The following is a 19,973-nucleotide window of genomic DNA, read 5'->3' as shown; positions in this document are numbered from 1 at the left end:
CCCCCCCACATCAAATCATTTTAAGCCCCGGGGGTGGCGGTCCCTGGGGCTGGGGGGGCTGCGAGCCCCCCCACCTATGGTAACAAAGCCTCGGGGGGTGGTGGTCCCCGGGGCTGCGGGGGCAAATTAGAATATTCAGCGCTGGAGCACGCCCAGTTTTTTTTTGTTTTTCTTTTGGGGCCGAAATTCACGCTGGGTGCGCGAATCTCGCTGATTTTTAGTTCTTTTTTTGGCCCTGGGGGTCCTTGTGGGACCCCCTGAGCAGGCCTAGGGGGTCAGGGTGTTTCTACCCTGCCCCCTTGTCACGTTTTTCGCGTTTGTACCGAGGCACAAGATGGCTGCCAGCACTTCCTGATCTGGAGTGTTGACAGCCAATTAGAATACAGCTTGTGCACGGCAGGGTGCGCGCTGGGAGCGGGGAGGGTGCGCCTCCGAGGCCATAGATATATCTATCTTTTTAACTCTAATTTTCTCAGGCACTACTGAACGGATTTACACCATTTAAGCAAAAGGCACGAGTCTGAACTGAGGACTACCTCTTTGCCAAATTTGGTGTAATTCCGTTCAGCAGTTCGGGCTGTAGCTGCGTCAACAGGTCCTATGGGAAAATGCATGGGGAAAACGCGTTTTGGGAACCCCCTTTTTTCTCGGCCCCCGCTTGACGAATCACCGTGAAATGTTCAGGATAGGAGCGAACCGGAGCTGGCCAAAAGTTTTGAAAATTTTGCGAAGATTCATCAATTGGCGCCAACGTTATTCCCAATTGAATGTTGCGGATTTCCTATGGAAAATAGGTCCTGTCTATATCTACCTACTGGCGACCGCCAGTAGGTAATATATATATATATTTTTTTATTTTATTTTTTTATTGTATTTCTATTGTGTAGCTATGATGTGATCCAGACAGGAGCTGCACCTTCTATTTTGGCTTCCTTAAGTGCAAAATTATCAAAGGCAGCTGTAAGGTCCACGAGTAGAGTGGCAATCAATCAATCAAAACATTTGTAAAGCTCACTACTTACCCGTGAGGGTCTCAAGGCGCTGGGGGGGGGGGGGGAGTGCTGCTACGGCTCGAATAGCCAGGTCTTGAGGAGTCTTCTGAAGGTTAGCAGGTCCTGGGTCTGCTGTAGGAGGATGCGGAGGGTGTTCCGGGTTTTGGTGGCGAGGTGGGAGAACGATCTGCCGCCGGAGGTCGCTCTTTGGATGTGGGGGACTGTGGCGAGGGCGAGGTCGGCGGAGCTGGCGATTGGGGGTGTAGAAGCTGAGTCGTCTGTTGAGGTATGCTGGTCCGGTGTTGTGAAGTGCCTTGTGTGCGTGGATGAGGAGCTTGCAGGTGATCCTCTTGTTGACGGGGAGCCAGTGCAGGTCTCTCAGGTGGGGTGTGATGTGGTTGCGGTGAGGGATGTCGAGGATCAGGCGTGCAGAGGCGTTCTGGATGCGTTGAAGTCATTTCAAGAGTTTGGCTGAGGCTCCTGCGTAGAGGGCGTTTCCGTAGTCCAACCTGCTGCTGACGAGGGCCTGGGTGACTGTTCTTCTAGTTTCGGTGGGGATTCACCTGTAGATCTTGCGGAGCATGCAGAGGGTGTTGAAGCAGGAGGACGAGACAGCGTTGACCTGCTTTGTCATGGAGAGGGTGGAGTCGAGGATGAACCCTAGGTTGCGTGCGTGGTCAGTGGGTGTTGGAGCTGTTCCCAGTGCAGTCGGCCACCAGGAGTCGTCCCAGGCCGAGGGAGTGGATCCGAGGATGAGGACTTCTGTCTTGTCCAAGTTTAGTTTCAGTTGGCTGGTCTTCATCCACTCGGCGACAGCTTCCATTCCTTCGTGGAGGTTGGTTTTGGTGGTGTGGGGGTCCTTGGTGGGGGAGAACAACCCCGTTCTAGTCTACTGTGTTTTTAAGGTCATCCCAGATGGAGATGAGGGCTGATTCAGTGCATCTTCCAGGACAGAATCCAGTTTGGAAGTAAAAAAATATGGAATTATCATCAACGAATTGTGACATCTGGAGCAAAAGCTGCTCTTTCTATAAGTACGCCCAAGAATGTATCGCTTGCTATGGAAATGTAGTTTTCAAGTTCTTCCTTGTCCAGGGTAGCCTTTTTTTTATTAATGGGTGTATTTATTTGTTTTTTTAAGTCTTCTGTGAAAACCCCTGTCGTTAAGGAGTTGTTGATGAGTGTTCAAAGCTAGAAGTGCCTGGTTAGTGCACTAACCAGATGTCCGTGTAATGGGCCAGAATAGCTTCAGCATTAAACGGCAAAAAGATGGTTGTAATCAAGGCAATTGAAGAATGTTGGAGCTTGCTGATCGACCACCTTCCAGGGTTCAAGATTGTTGAAAACTGTTTCGCAGGGAAGGAGTTCCAAGAGCCGATGCTGGTTCCTGGCTTCCAGGCAAAGAAGTCCAGGTTATTCTTGTCGCAAGCGGCAAGGCTCCGAACTCGACGACAACACTGATGGAAAATACAGGTCTCTATCAAGGTGGATCAACGAAGCCAAGCACTGGACTGAGCTTAAAAGCGTATTTAAAGCCTGTCACACAAGTGTACCCTGGAGGCTTCTAGAGTGTTATTGAGTGTTTCCTGTCAATTAAAAGGCTGTCTCTGGTAGGGAACTGAGGGAGGGATTGGAGGCCTTTAATTAGAAGGCATGCCAGCTGAACAAATAAACGTCAAGCAAGCATCCCAGGCGCCCTGGAGGTCTGCAGGAAGTAAAGGCTTTAAACTAATCTGCACCATCTGTTTGCTTTATCACTTAGGTATACAGATCTTGAAAGAGGTTACTCAAACTAAAGAATGGAATTTGAGCATAGCCGACACGGAGGCCTACAGTGTGGCCTAGTTCAAGGATTTCTGCTAGGAGTTTAGACTTCCTGCCAAGAGCATCACCAGAAAGGTGGAGTTGCAAAAGTCGCTGATGACCTGGGCAGAAGCTCACTCCTTACCGGGTGAGACCACAGGAGAGGATGAAGAGCTGGAGGAGCCTCCGGCATAAGAAGGGTAGGATATGGCCCCCAGAATAGAACTCACTGCCAGGGCAGAGAGCAACGTCTCTTCCCATGGCCTGTCCCCGGAGGAACTGTTGGAGAGGAGGGTGGAGAGGTAAGTCAAACTGCTATTGGCCAAATTGAAATTGGAGGAGAAAAAGGCTTAAAAAGCCTTGGAAGAGGAGGAAATGTTACTGTCTCATGAACTGAGCCTAAACGACTTGGATATCAAAGCCAGACAGTCAGATTGCAGCAGTGATGGTGGCAGCATACCCGCAGTTCTGACGGAGACAAAAGAGTTTGCATTCCCAAGGATTTGGTGCCCAATTTTCTCAGGGGAAATTATATCGACAAATAGCGTTCTGCCTATGAGGTAGCCCTGAGGGTTCACAAGATCCCAGAAGAGCACTGGGGGTGTGGTCTCTGGAAACACATGCCTACCGAGCGGTGGCTTCACACTTACCACTCTTGCGGTTGGGGACCAAACCAAGTACACTCCAATAAAAGCCATTTTAATTGCAAAGTTTGGCTGACCCTGAAATGTACTGCCAAAAGGGTCAGGGACAGCCAGAAGCTCCCCAACCAATCCTAGGTCGATTTTGTAGATTACTCTAGCAATACACTGAATGCTTGGGCACGGGGCAGGAAAGTGAATTATGTCAATGGCTGTACCATCTGAGGGAGAACATGCTCAGAGTCTGTTTTGCAGAGTTACACAAACACCTAGTTAACAGGAAACTGACCGACCCCAGAAAGCTTGCTGAAGAGGTGGACCTCTGGGTCACTACCAGAGTGTTCTCGAAGGTACCTGGGTGTGACCCCCAAGAAGGGTGGTTCAGGTCCCTATCGCCCTCACCAGCCGAGTGAGGGGGAGGTTAAAGATTACCCAAACAAGTCCCAGAGTAAGGGTCGAGAAATGGGAGGGTGGTTTTAATGGGTAGTGGCCCAGGATGCTCCATTTCCAACCCCACAGCTTTGAGTGTTCCCAGTTAGGACACAAGTAGGTGGACTCTGTCTAAAGAAACCACCCACTGGTGGGACCTCTACAGGGGTGGCCAGTGTGGCCTTAGGGGTAAGTAGTCCCCAGGGGCAGGTCATGGACCAAGCCATCCATGGTCTACTGTAGTTGGGAGAAAGACTCAGAGGGTGAACTGGTGACCCTTTAGGGTAGGAGTCATCACTTCCACCAGGTGAAAGTGAATGGGGTCCCAGTCACTCCTCTGAGGGATACCAGGGCTAGCCAGACCATAGTTGTGGAAAGGCTAGTTTCCCCAGTACAGTACACTGGGCCATGGGCTGGACTCTTTTTTGCCGAATGGCCCTGGTATCCCTGGAATGGGGAGGGGAGGTGACCCAGAGGATGATCATAGTTAGTCCCCAGATGCCAATAGACTGCATTCTGGATAATAAGTTGCCCCCAGTGTCAGAAGGACTGAGAGGGGGGCCGCCAAGGGCACCCCTACAGTTCAGTTTTCTGGGGGTAACACTCCCAAGCAGATGGTACCGGAGCCCAGATAGAGGGACAGGGTGAAGGAGGACTCACCCCTGTTCAGCCTCACGGTACAGACCCTGGGTGGATTAGCCAGTATCACGATACCTCCCCTGAACTGGTGGTGGGTAGAGTGGTCGTAGGGTGGAGATACTGCCCCCTACTCAGAGACACCTCGAAGGTCATGGAATCCTCAGGAGCTCTTAACTTCTTACCAGCCCCAAGTCTGGAAGGAAGGCCTACCCAGTATCCCGCTTAGAGCCCCCACCTAGCAGGATGGCTTGGGGCCTGGCACCTCACACCGACAGCTGTCAATGGCTTCTGTTGGTTAATGTCGTTATGGGCAGAATATTCCTTTTTGGGGACAGAAGTCCGATCCAAGGTGTGGAATGGGCCACATTAATGTTTTGGCCATTGTGGTATTATATGCCTTCCGGGATGCATCTGTGAGCAAATTAAGGTTTGGTGCTGCACAGATGGAGTTCGCAGACGAGAATGATTCCCCATATGTCAGTTCAGTCCCTCAGGAGAGTATAAACAAGGTGTTAAACTGAATCCAGAAAGGCGTGTACAGACGTGCCCCTGCAGTGGAGGGCCATTGTCCACATTCTACTGCCTAAGCAGGAAAGTCCATCAATGTATTGATTAGTCTCCCCTGGCTTTAGGCTGCCTTCCTCCTCCTGCTTTTTGTTGAATTAGTTTTTGTTGGCTTTAGAACTCTGTGCACTTTACCACTGCTAACCCACGCAAAAGTGCTTGTGTTCTCTCCTCTAAATATGATAATATTGGCTTATACCCAACTGGCATATTTAATTTTCTTATAGGTCTCTAGTAATGTGCAATACGTGTTCCCTGGGCCTGTAAATTAAATGTTACTAGTGGGCCTGCAGCATTGATTGTGCCACCCATTTCAGTGGCCCTTCAAACAGGTTTTAAGCATGTCACCGAAGAGCCTATGTGTGCAGTTTAAACTGCTATTTCGACCTAGCAAAATAAATCTTTTGCCAGGCCCCACAACTTCCTTTTTAATACATATGTCACCCCTAGGATAGACCCTTGACAGCCCAGAGGTAGGGGTGCAATGTATTTAAAAAGCAGGGCATGTATTTTTAAGTTTTTACAAGGCCCATTGGTGAAGAACTCTTAAATTCGTTTTTCACTAATGCAAAGCTTATATCTCCCATAGGACAAAATGGGGGTTACCCATGACATTCTAAAAGTGTATTTCCAAATTGGGAAGATATTAGGGGTGGACGGAGCTCACTGAGTTGTACTACGCGTAATATTGTGAATTGCCTAAAAACTCTTTGGAATTCCGCTGAGTTCCGCTCTACCCTAACCAAAATACTTGTGTGGTAGTATAATAATAATAATAAAATATTAATTCCTATTGTAAAGAGCAAACATATCTCCCTTAAGGGTTTCAAGGCGCTGTGGGCAGTCGGGAAGATTAAGTGAGCTATTGCCCAGAGTCACATGATGCTGAGTTGAGCTGCTGCCGCCGGCGATTGAACCGTGAACCCCGTGCTCCGGAGTCAGCCGCTCTGGCCTCTGCACCACACCTCTCCCAGTATGTGAGCACATAATGTGTTTTAAGTCACATCCTTAATTATATAGGCTATACCACTTAGAAAGGATTTCTGGTTATGCTTCCTAAGCCATGCCTTTTCAGGGACCTCCAAACCCCTTTCTGACCCCACTGCAAACCCAGTATGACAGTGGAAAACAAACGAATCTAGCCTTCCTTCACACAAGCAAACTCCATGTGCAGGTGTGGCTTGATTAGGACAGTATTGTTTGTAAAGATACTGCCTTCGCTCTGTAACACCGAGCTAAAGCAGTCTCCATGGATCTTGCTTATTACTCAAAGATAAGGCAATCTAGCGTTTAACTCCCGCTTAGTCCCCCAGTCAAGTACCTGTGGCGTCCACCTCAATCCCACTGCCACCGTTGGCAGACGCTCCCGCTGCAGCATCTGGTGAACCCACAACTTCCAAAATCTTGCAGTGTTATGATGCAAACGTGAGCGACAGAAGATGAACTGTGGCAAGGGAGCGTAATATTCAATAATGTTGCTACTCACTACTATTTCCTCATGACAGGCTAGGCATTACTACTACGCTTGGGCAATAGGTGGCAGCCATTTGAGAGACAAACCGCAGTGTTGATGTATAAACCACACAATCCCCTGGGCCAGTGTTTTTCTTTATTCCAGTGCATGATACGGAGATTATATGTCATAGTAAATAAATTACAGAACTAAGCCTTTCTACATTTTAGTCACATCAGTAGTATAGTGTTGTATAACGGGAAGGAGGCAGCGCGATGGTTGTACTGTTATGGTTGTTCTGTACTTGTCACACCACAACTCCATTTGTCAAATTGGGGTGGGCCGGTGCTGGTAAACTACCCTACGCAGGAGGCGGAGTTTTTACCGAACTCCGCGCTCCATGCAGAGCGAAAAAAACTCTGTAAGATCCGCCAGCGGCGCAGAGTTCACCGCCCACCCGTAACAGATATAACTGGATCATATTTGGTATAGCTGGAATCCTAATTAAAAATCCTAACTCTGGTAAAGTTACATTTTTACATTACAGTTCTGAAAATGCCACTTTTAGAAATGTAATTGATGGCCTTTAGTCTGTTAAATTGGTTTATCAGCATTTGAATGTGACGGCTAGGACACCTCTTTTTCATAGTACTTTTAGAAAGTTGACATTGTTTTGCCTTAGCCACTTGCTGCCAGCAGCCTGTTTCTTGTTACCTGACTCGGTGTAGATGAAAGTTGCTGTATGCCTCCTAGATAGTTTCACACAGTGGGAGCTTAGGTGTGTCTCAATGGGCCATCTCTGGCAGGATGGGTGGGAGGTGCTGGGCACAGCCTCACACCCGAATAGGCTGCGTCCTGTCCACACACAAACGACTGCATACCCTCCTGTTGTGAGTCTGTAGCCAGGGCAGGAAGGGAGGTCCTCTGTGCACTTCAAAGACATGTCTTTAAAGTCTCCCCACTTTAAAGACACCCCTGGGTATAAGTACCTGACCCCACACCACTACTTCAGTACACTTCTAGACCTATGGATACTCTACCAGGAAGGACTGCTGTGCTGCTGAAGGAATGCCATTCTGCTGGAGTTTACTCTGCTGGACATCTGCTTTGCTGTACTGAAATGCTGCCCTCTTGTCTGGGAAGGAAGGACTGAACCTGCATCTCTTGACTCAAGAACCCGGAGTTGCTCCCAGGGCTAGTTGGCTGGTCTCCTGATCTGAAGCCTTTGCGACATAACCCCTGCACCTGGATTTTGCCGTCTGTGAGTCTACCCTACCAAGTGGTGCCACCCCAGTCCTGGACTCTTGTAAGGAGGCCGAAGGTGCTTTCCAGCAGAACAAATACATCTTCTCTGCTGATCAAAGCATCCCAGAGCAGAACCAGTGCATCTGAGTGGCACATCCCAGAGCAGAATCATCACACATCTGCTGCATGGATTGAACCCACCGCAAAAGACTCGCATCACCACCACCTCCCCCATCTTGGTGCCGCCACATCGCCTCTAGAGCCGTCACTGCACGCCGGTATTCCTGGTTCAAGCTCTTTGCATCGCTCATTGACTGCAACCTCAACAATGCTGCGGAAACTCCACATCAGATGCAAAAAGTACAATTGATTGACGGAATGCAGAACAATGTCATACATTCACCCCAGCACTGAGATCTGGGCGTAAATCCATCGTTTTGTTGCTCCCCATACCATTCCAGTTTGAACACAGCTGTATGCAAATCAGTCTTGACCCTGCTCCCTATGGAAACAGACCAGCCCGAACTGCCAAACCAGGTCCTCCCTGGACTGGAAGCAAGCCTCCTAGGACCGGTTTCGGGGTTTCACCCCTCATCAGCCAGGCTAGCTTGACTCCAGTGGCATGAAGAGCACGGGACCCACGTCTTGGCATACCCATCCCACTCGGGGTGACAAATGCAAAAAGATCAATTGATGGACATCCACATAAGATCTTCATCGTTCAGCGGAATTGACACATCGCCTCTACTGCGCCTCACATCCTCGACACCGCACTTCACATCCAAAGCCCGTCTACAGGATCTTTGACATCGACTCATCTGGACCTTGCACCACAGCCTCGCTGCATCTCTGAACCAACGCATCGCCTCTGCTGTGCGATGCATCTTCAATGCTGTTCCATGCAATGCTCTGCAACCAGGATTTGAAATACTCTGTTCAGCGGGCCTAACTGGGTCACTGTACCTGGCCCGATCTCCATCGTTGGCGTGAATTTAAGACTGTCTTAGTCCAACACAGCCAGATATCTCCAATAGCGCTTTGCTTTTAGGTGATATTTTTCATTATAAACTTTAAAAATCAATATTTCCGGGTCTACTCATTTTTTTCTTGTTTTATTTATTAAAGTCGGAACTATTTTTCTAACTTGATGTGGGATCTTTTTGTGTGTTTTCACGGTTCTACTCTTTGAAGTGTTGCACAAATACTTTATACACTACTTCTAAGTTGAGCCTGACTGTTCTGTGGCACGCAACGAGAGGGTGAGCACAGGTTAATTTAGGGTTTGCCTGCACCTTACCCTAACTAGGATTGTGGTTGCTGCTTGACCAGGGCTTACACAACAGTCAGCCAACAACCCAGTTTCTAACAGTGGGATTATGTAGTGAATGAGAAGAAACATAACAAAATGTTGAAAGGTCAGGTTAAAAAGACCATTAACCTTTGGCTGGATGCAGGGTTGAGTTTACGGAAAAAAGCATGGTGGAAGAGGTTACAGAAGCAGTGGGTGATTTTACTTTGATTACTGATGACTTGTACAAAAGGAAAATATAAGGTGATAAGCATACCAGCAAGGATGACAAAAAGAAAGAAATGGGAGAGAAAGAGGGATTCTGAGGAAGATACGTGTATACGTGATTTGTTGATTGAGAAAATCCCACAGTTTAGTGAGGCTTGTATAAAAGGGCCAATGGTAGAGAAAGATGTGGGATAGACAAGCGTAGGGATAGATGAAATAGGACCTACCTCAGTTACCCCAGTTGCCTCTGCTGAGCTTGATATTTTAAGACGAAAAATATAATTAGAAGCAATTATAAATGGTACGATTGGCTCAGAGATGACAATATTTTATAATGAAGGATTGAAGTGGCAGAACGTGCCAGTGATGCTTTTGAGAAACATGAGGATTTAGCCAAAGAGCATAATGTGAATTTAGCAGTATGAAGTGTGAAAACTATACCGTTGAGAACACATATAAAACAACTAATGAATACAGTAAGAGATTGGGAGGATGCGAAGAAATATAAAAACAAATGGACTACGAAGGGGAAAAAATTACAAAGGAAAAACAGAAAGAGGGAATGCTGATGAAAGTGGTTCAAAGTCGGAAACAGATGATGCAAAAGAATTTCCTTTGAGAAGTGCATGGAGGAGAGTATGTGCCATGGTTGAGAGCTGATATTTTCAACATCACAACAAATTTCCGCAAGCTTAGAAGGAACCAGAAAAGTGGTACAGAGGTAAAGAAGAGTGTAACTTTTGTAAAGGTGCTTTGGATGAGTTTAAATATGTTATTTTAAATCATTGTCTCAGGAGATTTGTGGAATGGGTGTAAGTTGGTTGTAAACTGGCCAATTGAAGAGCCACAGAGCAGAGTTCCTGAAAATAATGAGTCTATAGTTGTTATGGAAGAGTATGAAGAGTTGAATATTTAAAAACAAGGGCTTCTCCGAAGCAAGTCAATTGGTCAAAATAATGAGGGCAAGACAAGATCCAAAGTAGTTAGGGCATGTATATAACAAGAGATTAATGCAGATTTACTCAATTTGGCAGCCGAACACCGGCGTGTCTGCTTTTGTGTCTGCCCTTCTTTTAACGTTGCGTCCAGCACATATGTGCACATATCCAGCCAAGTGTGAGGTGCTGGCAGACAACATTTCTGGATGAGATTTTGTTATACGCAAAGTACTGTAGTGATTTGATGCTAAGCATAAACATATCAAAGATAAAATGATAGTGGCTCAGACAAAACTTTTCCCGGAGAGTGACAAAAGTGGCCCTCATGCACTGGATTCTTGTTTTCATTCTGGGTGTGCTGCTGTTGCGAATTCGGACATGCAGGGAGTTGGTGTGCAGAGTAATGAAGTTCAATATGTGAAAGTGGGAAAGGTTGATCCTCCCGGTATAGGTTGTGCTAACAATGTAAATACCTCAAATTCTAATAATGTGAAGAATAAACCATGCTCCCTGCCATGCTTGCAGAACTGAGAAACAGGAACTTGAATGGGATGTCACAGGCAATGGTCTTGGCCCAACTGACCTCTGTGCCGAACATGCAGAATCAAAGGCAGTTAAATTGAAACATGCCTTCATTTCCGACGGCCTCACATCCCATTTCCAAATAGAATACCACATTCTCAACAAATTTAAGATTTCAACAAAATACTTCAGTGATTAATAATGATTTTCCACAATTTACATCTACACTTGGACTTTCTACTGGACTGAATCAGACTCAATGACTATGGCTGAAACAGGAGAAGGATTCCATGATTTGCGCAGTCTTACCGGTAGACCAGAATGGCCCTTCTCTGGATGAAAAAGAAAATGGACATCCAGCATCACTTTTAATCTATAAATGTGCTACCCATTCCACAGTCAGACTGGCGGACGCTCCCAACCTACCCCTCTTGGGAAAAGAAGTCCAAGTTGTGGGCCTTTCTAATAACTAACTAACTAATAAGCTGTCAACAAATGTTTCTGTACAAATTGGGTTAATAATGAATGGCTACAAATTTATAATTAGTCAGATTCGTCCGGTTATTTTATTAGGGAGTGACCTTCTTTGTAAAATGGATTGTGTAATGTAGTGTACATCTGTTAGTGTTGGTATTCAAACACAAGATGAAGATTCTATATTACTTTATGGAGACTTGGGAGTTAATTTGTTTCCTAGCTTTGCAAAAGAGGATTTAGCTCCAGATTTAAATTGCACAGTAAATTAAAAAGCTTGGAGTTTTACCGGGAAAAAACTGGATTGATTCAAAGTGCAGAGCCAGTAAAAATCAGCGTAAACCCGAATGCAGTGTAGCCTCAGTACAACCTTACACGTGAAGTAGAGGAGGGGATTTGACCTGCCATTGATAATATGATCAAGCAGGGCATTCTAAAAGAAGTGCTAAGGAGCCCATGTAGAGCTTCAATCATGGAATAAAAAAAAGTGGAAAATGGAAGATCCTACAGGATGTGGGAAAAATGTATATTATTGCTGTCCCATGTTGATGTATTGCATTGTAGAACATGTAAGCTCCAATGATGTTCTCTTACATTTGGGTGAAGTCACAATTATTAATTTGATAAGTGTGTTTTGTAAAATTACATTTTTTTAATGCTAAGTTTTCATGAAAGTTTATTGGTTGTTGTCATCATTACCTCATTATGAACCATGTCAATAATGTGTTTTCTCTGTCTGAAAACATATAATGTACTGTTTTGGGGAAATTTGCTGGAATTTGTTTACCTTTTTTCAAAAGGCAGACTACATGTCAGTCCTCTTACTGATTTTATACTTAAGAACTTTCCTTTGATTTTAACTAAGCAGATTCTGTCAGTTTGCTATCTGATATTATAGAATAACTTTTTCCATTTCTTAGCATACAACTGCGGTGTTGGTCTGTCTATTGAGTTTAAATCTATAGTTATTTCTGATTCTGTCTTTTGATATACTGTAGAGATTACCTTTATGTGATTCTCCTGCAAATATTGTGATGATTATTTCTCTGACAAAGTAACCATGTTTTTGCCTTCTGCAATTATTTTAAAGCTTTAAAATAGCATTATAGCTCACTGTAGCTCCAAAGTCAAGGTCCTTTTCACAAAGGGGCGGTCCTTTAGTGGCCAGTATAGCCTGCTACGGTGGGCTATAAGATTATTACAACGTTTGTCCAATGAGAGCATAATGTGCACAGTCTTCCATGGCTCCAAAACCTTTGGTTCTCAGCTGTTCCTGTGAATGTTCAACAATTATTAGCTGCATGCAGGCTCACCAATTTTAACTGTTGAAAATTCACAGCAATAGCTGTAAAAGGAGGTTAAAGTCAGCCCCTGGTTCTCCCTGGGCTCGGCTAAACTGCTTTTCATCATACAGGTGAGCCAGGAAGATGCAGATGCTGAGCAGAAATCCCACCCCCTCCTTTCAAGGCGTCAGTGACACTGTGAGCCACAGAAGAAGGAAAGGGGGAAGGCTCCCGTGTGCCCTGCTGCTAAGGCTCTGTCTTTTGCTTTCCCCTGCCTAATGCATATATTTTAGAGAGGCAGTGGAAAGAGTGAGGAAGAGTCTGTGTATTTGGACATTGTAATATTGAGAGCATCTGACCTATATCAGTTTTTATCGGCTGGTGCTCCATTGTCTTCAATCAAGATCTCAACATTTCAATGTTCTAAGCTTTGTCTTGTGAATGTTTCATTCCAATTCTAGTTCTTGGGTCGCCGTCCAGTGGAGTTCACCAGACACTGACCCTCTGCTTCATCCCTTTAGAAAAAGTATAAATAATAAGCACCAGCACATTGATGTCGTGTTGCTTCCATTTCTCAGCATTCGCACGCTGCATCTGCTTGAACTGTTGCTCAGAGAGCATGGCTTCTATAAATCTAAGATTGTGGTTGACTGATTTATGAAGGGTGATCAGAATTATGTACAAGAACTTTAACATTCTGTTTGTGAAGCATATTGTTTTGATTCACAAGTGTCATGGTAATAGTAAATGGAACGATGGGGGTTATGAAAAAGTGGATTAGGTTGTTAGGGTCTCTACTCTGAGACTGTGAGCGTACTCCATATTTACAGAGACCCTTTCCAGCAAGGCATCATGGTTCTTGGTGAACCAAAAAAGTCTATTTATTCATAACCATGGTTGCTTTACAATGGCTTCCAGAGAACAAACGTTCCTTTTGTTTTGTAAGTTCAGGATGGTTATTTGGAAGATGAGATGAAGTGTGATTTTCATCTGAGGCAAAAGCATTTCTTTACTTCTTTTCAAGGTATTCTGGGATGACCAGGTGATGCGGCGTGGCTGCCACCCATGAAGGAGCAAAAAAAAAACTGTAGGTAACGATTCCTGTAACCCTAAGTTTCCTTTTCCCCTGTTTCTTCTTTCTCTATTCTCTCTCTTGATCTGTTTTTTTATCTCTTCAACTTCCACATTTGATTCTCTCTACATTAATCTTGTTCCTATCAAACTTCTGCTAATAACCACATACAGCCATATTCCTACTTGAACATGTTGGGGAACTAGTGCAGGTCCAATACCTTTTTAGATCGGTTTTGCCCAGCAGTTCCTAAACAATCAGAGCATGCCATCCTCTATATCACATGATACTATCCTCCCTCTGTCTGATCTTTGTGTATCTTTTCTCTCTGGATCTTACTTCTACCTCTCTACGTCCCCCTATCCTGCCTTTTTCTGTCTTGCCTGCCACTTCAGGGGTCATGCTGGGTCCCTGTGGTGAGAGGAAAAGATATTCTTTTTTTATGTTTCCTCTGTTTGTTTTATGTTTGTCTTTTGTTGTCCCTTTGTGGTTTCCTTTACTTTGATTTTTGTTCCCCTTTTCAGTAGTTGCCGTACCTAGATCTTGTCGGAGGAGTGGATAAGTTCTGGACCACCAAGTAAGTCCTTATGTTCCCCACAGTTTGAAATGGTGAATTCCACCAAGCTAACTGGTCATTGCCTCTCTCTACGGTAGCATTTAAAGCAGTGATTACATCAAGGCCAATTCCTTTGTTCAATAAAATGTTCTTTCCTAAATCCCTGGAAAAAGGAATAGATGAACACTCTAAGTGGGTAGGGGAGTAAACAACATCTGATAATTCATTAAAAGTATTACACACAGCTCATTATGATACCAGCCGTTGCCACAGAAAGTGTAAATTGATTGTGTTGGCTGCTACTGAGAATGCGTGTCACAATATATGTGTAACTTGTTTCTTTCTTAAATATCACTTCTTTTACTCTAACAATCTTGAGTTCCAGTGGTTCCAAGAACCCGATCTACACAGTGTCCAAGAGTTGTTTCACCACTATCAGAAATTCTCGCAAACTGATTTCCTGTCTTGTATTTGTAAATGCATTCTTTCTGCAATGTATAAGGTCATAAATATGTTTTCTTTGTATTCAATTACAATCTCTAACTCTATTCCTACAGGTGACTGAAGCATGAACAAAAAAAAGGTTTACATTTAGTGAAACACAACAAAAAGGATTATTTTAGGGAAAGTTAAAACATTCTTGAGCTCTAGAGGAGAAACATATTCTATCTAGAGGAGAAACATATTCTATGTGCCAGGAATGGTGCGGAACTTGGAGTGGAAGAAACTGCTGAATGTGAAAGTTGTCAAATATCTAAATTAAAACCAACATAAATGTTTTCCAAGTGTCTGCTACTGATAATGAGGCGCCTCTGAAATATGAATGAAATACAAGTGCAAATTGAAAGTCTGCATCTACTAATTGTAGGAATATTTTCACTTAAAGGAAACATTTCAAGCTTGAACAAAGAACATTGGCCACAATCGATGCCCAAGCAGTGCACTTGCGAATAATCAGTGTTGAAAAATCTTTCTGATGGTTTATGAAAAAATGCCTAGGAGACCCAGACCCCTCCCCAACAAATCAGTATCCATACACGTGATATGGCAACACTGTCAGAAAAACTAATAGCCTCAGTGAAAAATAGCAAGCTTAGGTCTTCGTCTGCTGTAATTCAGAGGAGAGGAAGCATTGTTTATAAGAAAGTTATTATAAATGCTCTTTCTCAGATGTCATTACAGCAAAGACACTTGATGATTATTTCCAATATAGAAAGATTTTCCTCACCATCTGTCTCTTGATGTGATCCTAGTGGTTTCAAAGTGTCTGAACCTCCAAAGTCAATCAAGTGCCTGCCTTAGCCGTTGAGGCAAAAAGCATGTCCTTTCAAAGAAAACCTAAAAGGGGCCACTGTTACACTATTGATAATTCATAAAACCACCTTGCCATGCCCTAATCACCTGTCATTACTTGTATGAACAAATATACTTAACAGGCAAGCACTAAACCCCAAAGGTCTTATCTGTGCTTTGAAAACCTATATCAAATGAGTCACAAAATGAGTCTAATTTAATTTGAGAGAACTAACCCGGGCATAACTTGGAGAAAATTAATTCATTAGGGGCATCTTAATAAATACTAGGGGCTCCACTAAGAAAGTTTATAAGACAAGTTAGATAGGCTGCCTTTAAAGGTATGAACATGATCTGCAGCTAAAAACTTTAATTAGTTAAATACAGATGTTAGGAAGAGCATCTGCAGTGTATTTTAGAAGTTAATGCTGAGTGTAACATAAACGAGTACAGAGTCTGGAATCAGATTCAGTCTTAAGATGGCATGTATCCAGGAACAAACCCAACTAGAAGATACACACAACTCGAATAAGAGCAATGAATGTGAGAACCACTTGCTTTATCAACCCCACCTCACTAAATATGAGAGAACTCACACTGAACAAAAACCTTATCAGTGTCCTGAATGACAGAAAGGCTTCAGTCACAAAGGCTATCTCATTCGACATATAAGAATCCACACTCTGCAAAAACCTTATCGGTGCTCTGAGTGTCAAAAAAGCTTCAGTCTGAAATCTAGTCTCACTATACACGTGAGAACCCACACTGGACAAAAACCATATCAGTGCTCTGAATGCCAGAAAAGTTTAATTTCAAAACTAAGTCTCACTATACATGAGAGAACTCACACTGGGCTAAAACCATATCAGTGCTCTCAATGTCAAAAAAGCTTCAGTATGAGAGCCAGTTTAATTCAACATGAGAGAATCCATACTGGACAGAAACCTTATCAGTGCTCTGAAAGCTGGAAAAGCTTCAGCCAGCAAGGCAATCTCACTCAGCATAAGAGAACACACACTGGGCAGAAACCTTATCAGTGCACTGAATGCAGGAAAGGCTTCAGTCAGAAATCTGATCTTGTTTATCATGAGAGAACTCACACTGGACTAAAACCGTATCAGTGCTCTGAAGGCAGGAAAGGCTTCAGTCAGAAATCTGATCTTGTTCGTCATGAGAGAATCCACACTGGAAAAAAACCTGATCAGTGCTCTGAATGCTTGAAAAGCTTCAGTCAGAAATCTGGTCTTGTTTATCATGATAGAACTCACACTGGACAAAAACCATATCAGTGCTTTCAATGCCAAAAAAGCTTCAGTATGAGAGCCAGTTTAATTCAACATGAGAGAATCCATACTGGACAGAAACCTGATCAGTGCCTTGAATGCTGGAAAAGCTTCAGTAAGAAATCTAGTCTTGTTTATCATGAGAGAACTCACACTGGACTTAAACCGTATCAGTGCACTGAATGCCAAAAAAGCTTCAGTAGGAGAGCATATTTAATTCAACATGAGATAATCCATACTGGACAGAAACCTTATCAGTGCTCTGAATGCTGGAAAAGCTTCAGTCAGAAATCTGGTCTTGCTCGTCATGAGAGAACTCACACTGGACTTAAACTGTATCAGTGCTCTGAATGCCAAAAAAGCTTCAGTATGAGACAATATTTAATTCAACATGAGAGAATCCATACTGGACAGAAACCTTATCAGTGCTCTGAATGCTGGAAAAGCTTCAGTCAGAAATCTGGTCTTGTATATCATGAGAGAACTCACACTGGACAAAAACCATATCAGTGCTCTGAATGCCAAAAAAGCTTCAGTATGAGAGAATATTTAATTCAACATGAGAGAATCCATACTGGACAGAAACCTTATCAGTGCTCTGAATGCTGGAAAAGCTTCAGTCAGAAATCTGGTCTTGTTTATCATGAGAGAACTCACACTGGACTTAAACCGTATCAGTGCTCTGAATGCCAAAAAAGCTTCAGTAAGAGAGCATATTTAATTCAACATGAGAGAATCCATACTGGACAGAAACCTTATCAGTGCTCTGAATGTTGGAAAAGCTTCAGTCAGAAATCTGGTCTTGCTCGTCATGAGAGAACTCACACTGGACTTAAACCGTATCAGTGATCTGAATGCCAAAAAAGCTTCAGTATGAGAGCCAGTTTAATTCAACATGAGAGAATCCATACTGGACAGAAACCTTATCAGTGCTCTGAATGCTGGAAAGGCTTCAGCCAGCGAGGCAATCTCACTCAACATAAGAGAACACACTGGGCAGAAACCTTATCAGTGCACTGAATGCAGGAAAGGCTTCAGTCAGAAATCTGATCTTGTTTATCATGAGAGAACTCACACTGGACTAAAACCGTATCAGTGCTCTGAATGCAAGAAAGGCTTCAGTCAGAAATCTGATCTTGTTCGTCATGAGAGAATCCACACTGGAAAAAAACCTTATCTGTGCTCTGAATGCTAGAAAAGCTTTAGTCGGGAAGGCAATCTCACACAACATAAAAGAAAACACACTGGATGAAAACCTTATCAGTGCTCTGAATACTGCAAAAGCTTCAGCCAGAAAACTAGTCTCGCTCAACATGAGAGAGCTTATGCTGGACTAACCTTTCCATTGTTCTAAATGCCTCCTGAGGTACTCTTGAAGCAGCTACTTGATATTGCATTAGTAGGATCGGGTAATTTCTTCATGTTGTTAACCACGTTATCATGATTTGCTTTTACATTTTCCCTTCCGCTTTTACCTGATTTTGTTGCATTTACCACCACATTGGTGCTGAAAGTTCATTTGCTGTTAACTGTTTCTGAGGTCTTAGTCTTTATGTGCATTTTTATACAATAAACAGTTCTTTTCCTTCGCTGTACAGATAAAAGCCCAAAACTGATATTCCTGCACCTTGATCTGCCTTTATTGGTATTCTACCTTTCCACTTGGATAACTGAGTTATGGGTCCAATCGCTGATCGACCTTTATGATACACCCTGATGGTTACAAGTTTCATGCTTGAATCGTCAGCATGAGCTCCAGTACGCTGCTTGTTCTCACACCATGTTACATGCTTTGGCTCGGATCATCAACCTTTAACCATCTCCTTAACTTGAAGCTTCGAACACTTCGCAGCTGTTCTAACTGCCCGAAGTTTGACGCATTTTGATGGCCATAGATTCAGGTTCAACATGATGAGCATTGGTAGGCATTTTGCACTTCAAGCCACTTCTGTGCAGCTTATCACTTTCTGAGACTGATTCAGCCCGGAATCTTGCATCGAATTCCATTGTTAATCATCACCAGAGACTAAACTTACCAATGCCTGCTCGAGCATGACTAGCAAGGTCAACTACTAATATGTATGCGTCTTCAACATTGATGCAGTGGATCTACATTTAAAAATATATATTATTTAGCTTTTTGGTGTTGAATACATGACTGAGCGTTGTTTATTTTCTTTAGGACAATTGTTTTTGCTATTAATTAATAGTTCAACCACAGTCCTGCTTTTGATTTTTCTCCTGAGTTATTAATAAATTTTCTTGTTTATCTAAACTGGGTTTGAATCTTGAGGTTCCTTGTCTTTATACTGCACTGTATTGAAATGTGTGACTTCCACTGTTTTGCTTTACCTTTGATCGTGCCTTAGGCCTTTTTTGCTCAAGCCACATTACCAAAAGCGAGCTAAGCTCACTTTAGTGGAAGACCCACTTACCTCTGCTAACTGAAGTATGGGAAAAGCAAAGCAGGCTGATTCCAGGAAGCAGACCACCTAGCTAAAAAGTGTACTGTCTTAGAAGGAATCTGCACAGACTGTAGATGTAAAAAGTAACAAGCATTGATAAATGCATCAGGTTTCACCTATGGGAGTAACAATAAGTTAAGAGGTGTAGGAGCAGTGTATGAGTGCATGGAAAATGGTATGAGTGCTCTCTGTGCAGGGTGAGTGGTGCATGAATGAATCTAGATAAGTGTTTGCGTGCAGGGTGAAAGTGCCTCAATGCATGGTAATTGATGTTTGTTCAGTGCAAAATGAGATTTGTGTGAGCGTACAGGACAACAGATGTTACCCTGGACAAGGTAAGAGGTGTGTGAGTATAGGGTGAGCAGTATGTCAATAGTATAAGTATAGGATGAGCGGTTTGAGTTCAGGGCGAGAGGTGTGGGTGGAGGGTGAGAGGAATGTGAGTTCCAGATCAGAGGTATGTCAATGGGGTGTGAGTGAAGAGTCAGCAATGTGTGAGTGGTGGGTGAGCAGTATCTTACTGCCAGCGCATTGTCAGGGTGACTTTGCAGAGTAAATGGTGGAAAGTTGGTGTCTGAGAGTAGGTGAAAGGTATGTAAGTGTTGTAAAGACATGTCAGCAGCGCAACCAAAAAACGATTCATTACATAAATCACTTGTTATGAATGTGGAATCAAAATGTGAACAATCACTAAAGGTTACTTAATCGCAAAGGTACAAAATGAGGCACAGCCACCATGAGTCCTAATCTGAAGCTGGTACGCTGACTGCTTGCAGAAAGTGTGGGGCATTAATATTGTAATTAG

At 43.7% G+C, this 19,973-nt stretch overlaps 1 pseudogene across 1 annotated transcript in view; it reads left to right on the top strand.

Moving 5' to 3' along the window:
• Positions 1-18,978, top strand: part of LOC146847650 (uncharacterized) — a 107,217-nt pseudogene extending 88,239 nt beyond the window's left edge. The window contains exons 2-4 of the transcript XR_014981144.1: positions 13,524-13,586; positions 14,096-14,148; positions 14,685-18,978. The product of XR_014981144.1 is annotated as an uncharacterized LOC146847650 (transcript). The remainder of the gene's footprint in view (positions 1-13,523; positions 13,587-14,095; positions 14,149-14,684) is intronic.
• The last annotated feature ends 995 nt before the right edge of the window (positions 18,979-19,973 follow it).

Source organism: Triturus cristatus, chromosome 4_1, assembly GCF_964204655.1.
Source record: "Triturus cristatus chromosome 4_1, aTriCri1.1, whole genome shotgun sequence".
Taxonomy (NCBI): domain Eukaryota; kingdom Metazoa; phylum Chordata; class Amphibia; order Caudata; family Salamandridae; genus Triturus; species Triturus cristatus.
The sequence above is the reverse complement of the archived record's forward strand: the minus strand, read 5'-3'. Positions and strand labels throughout refer to the sequence as shown.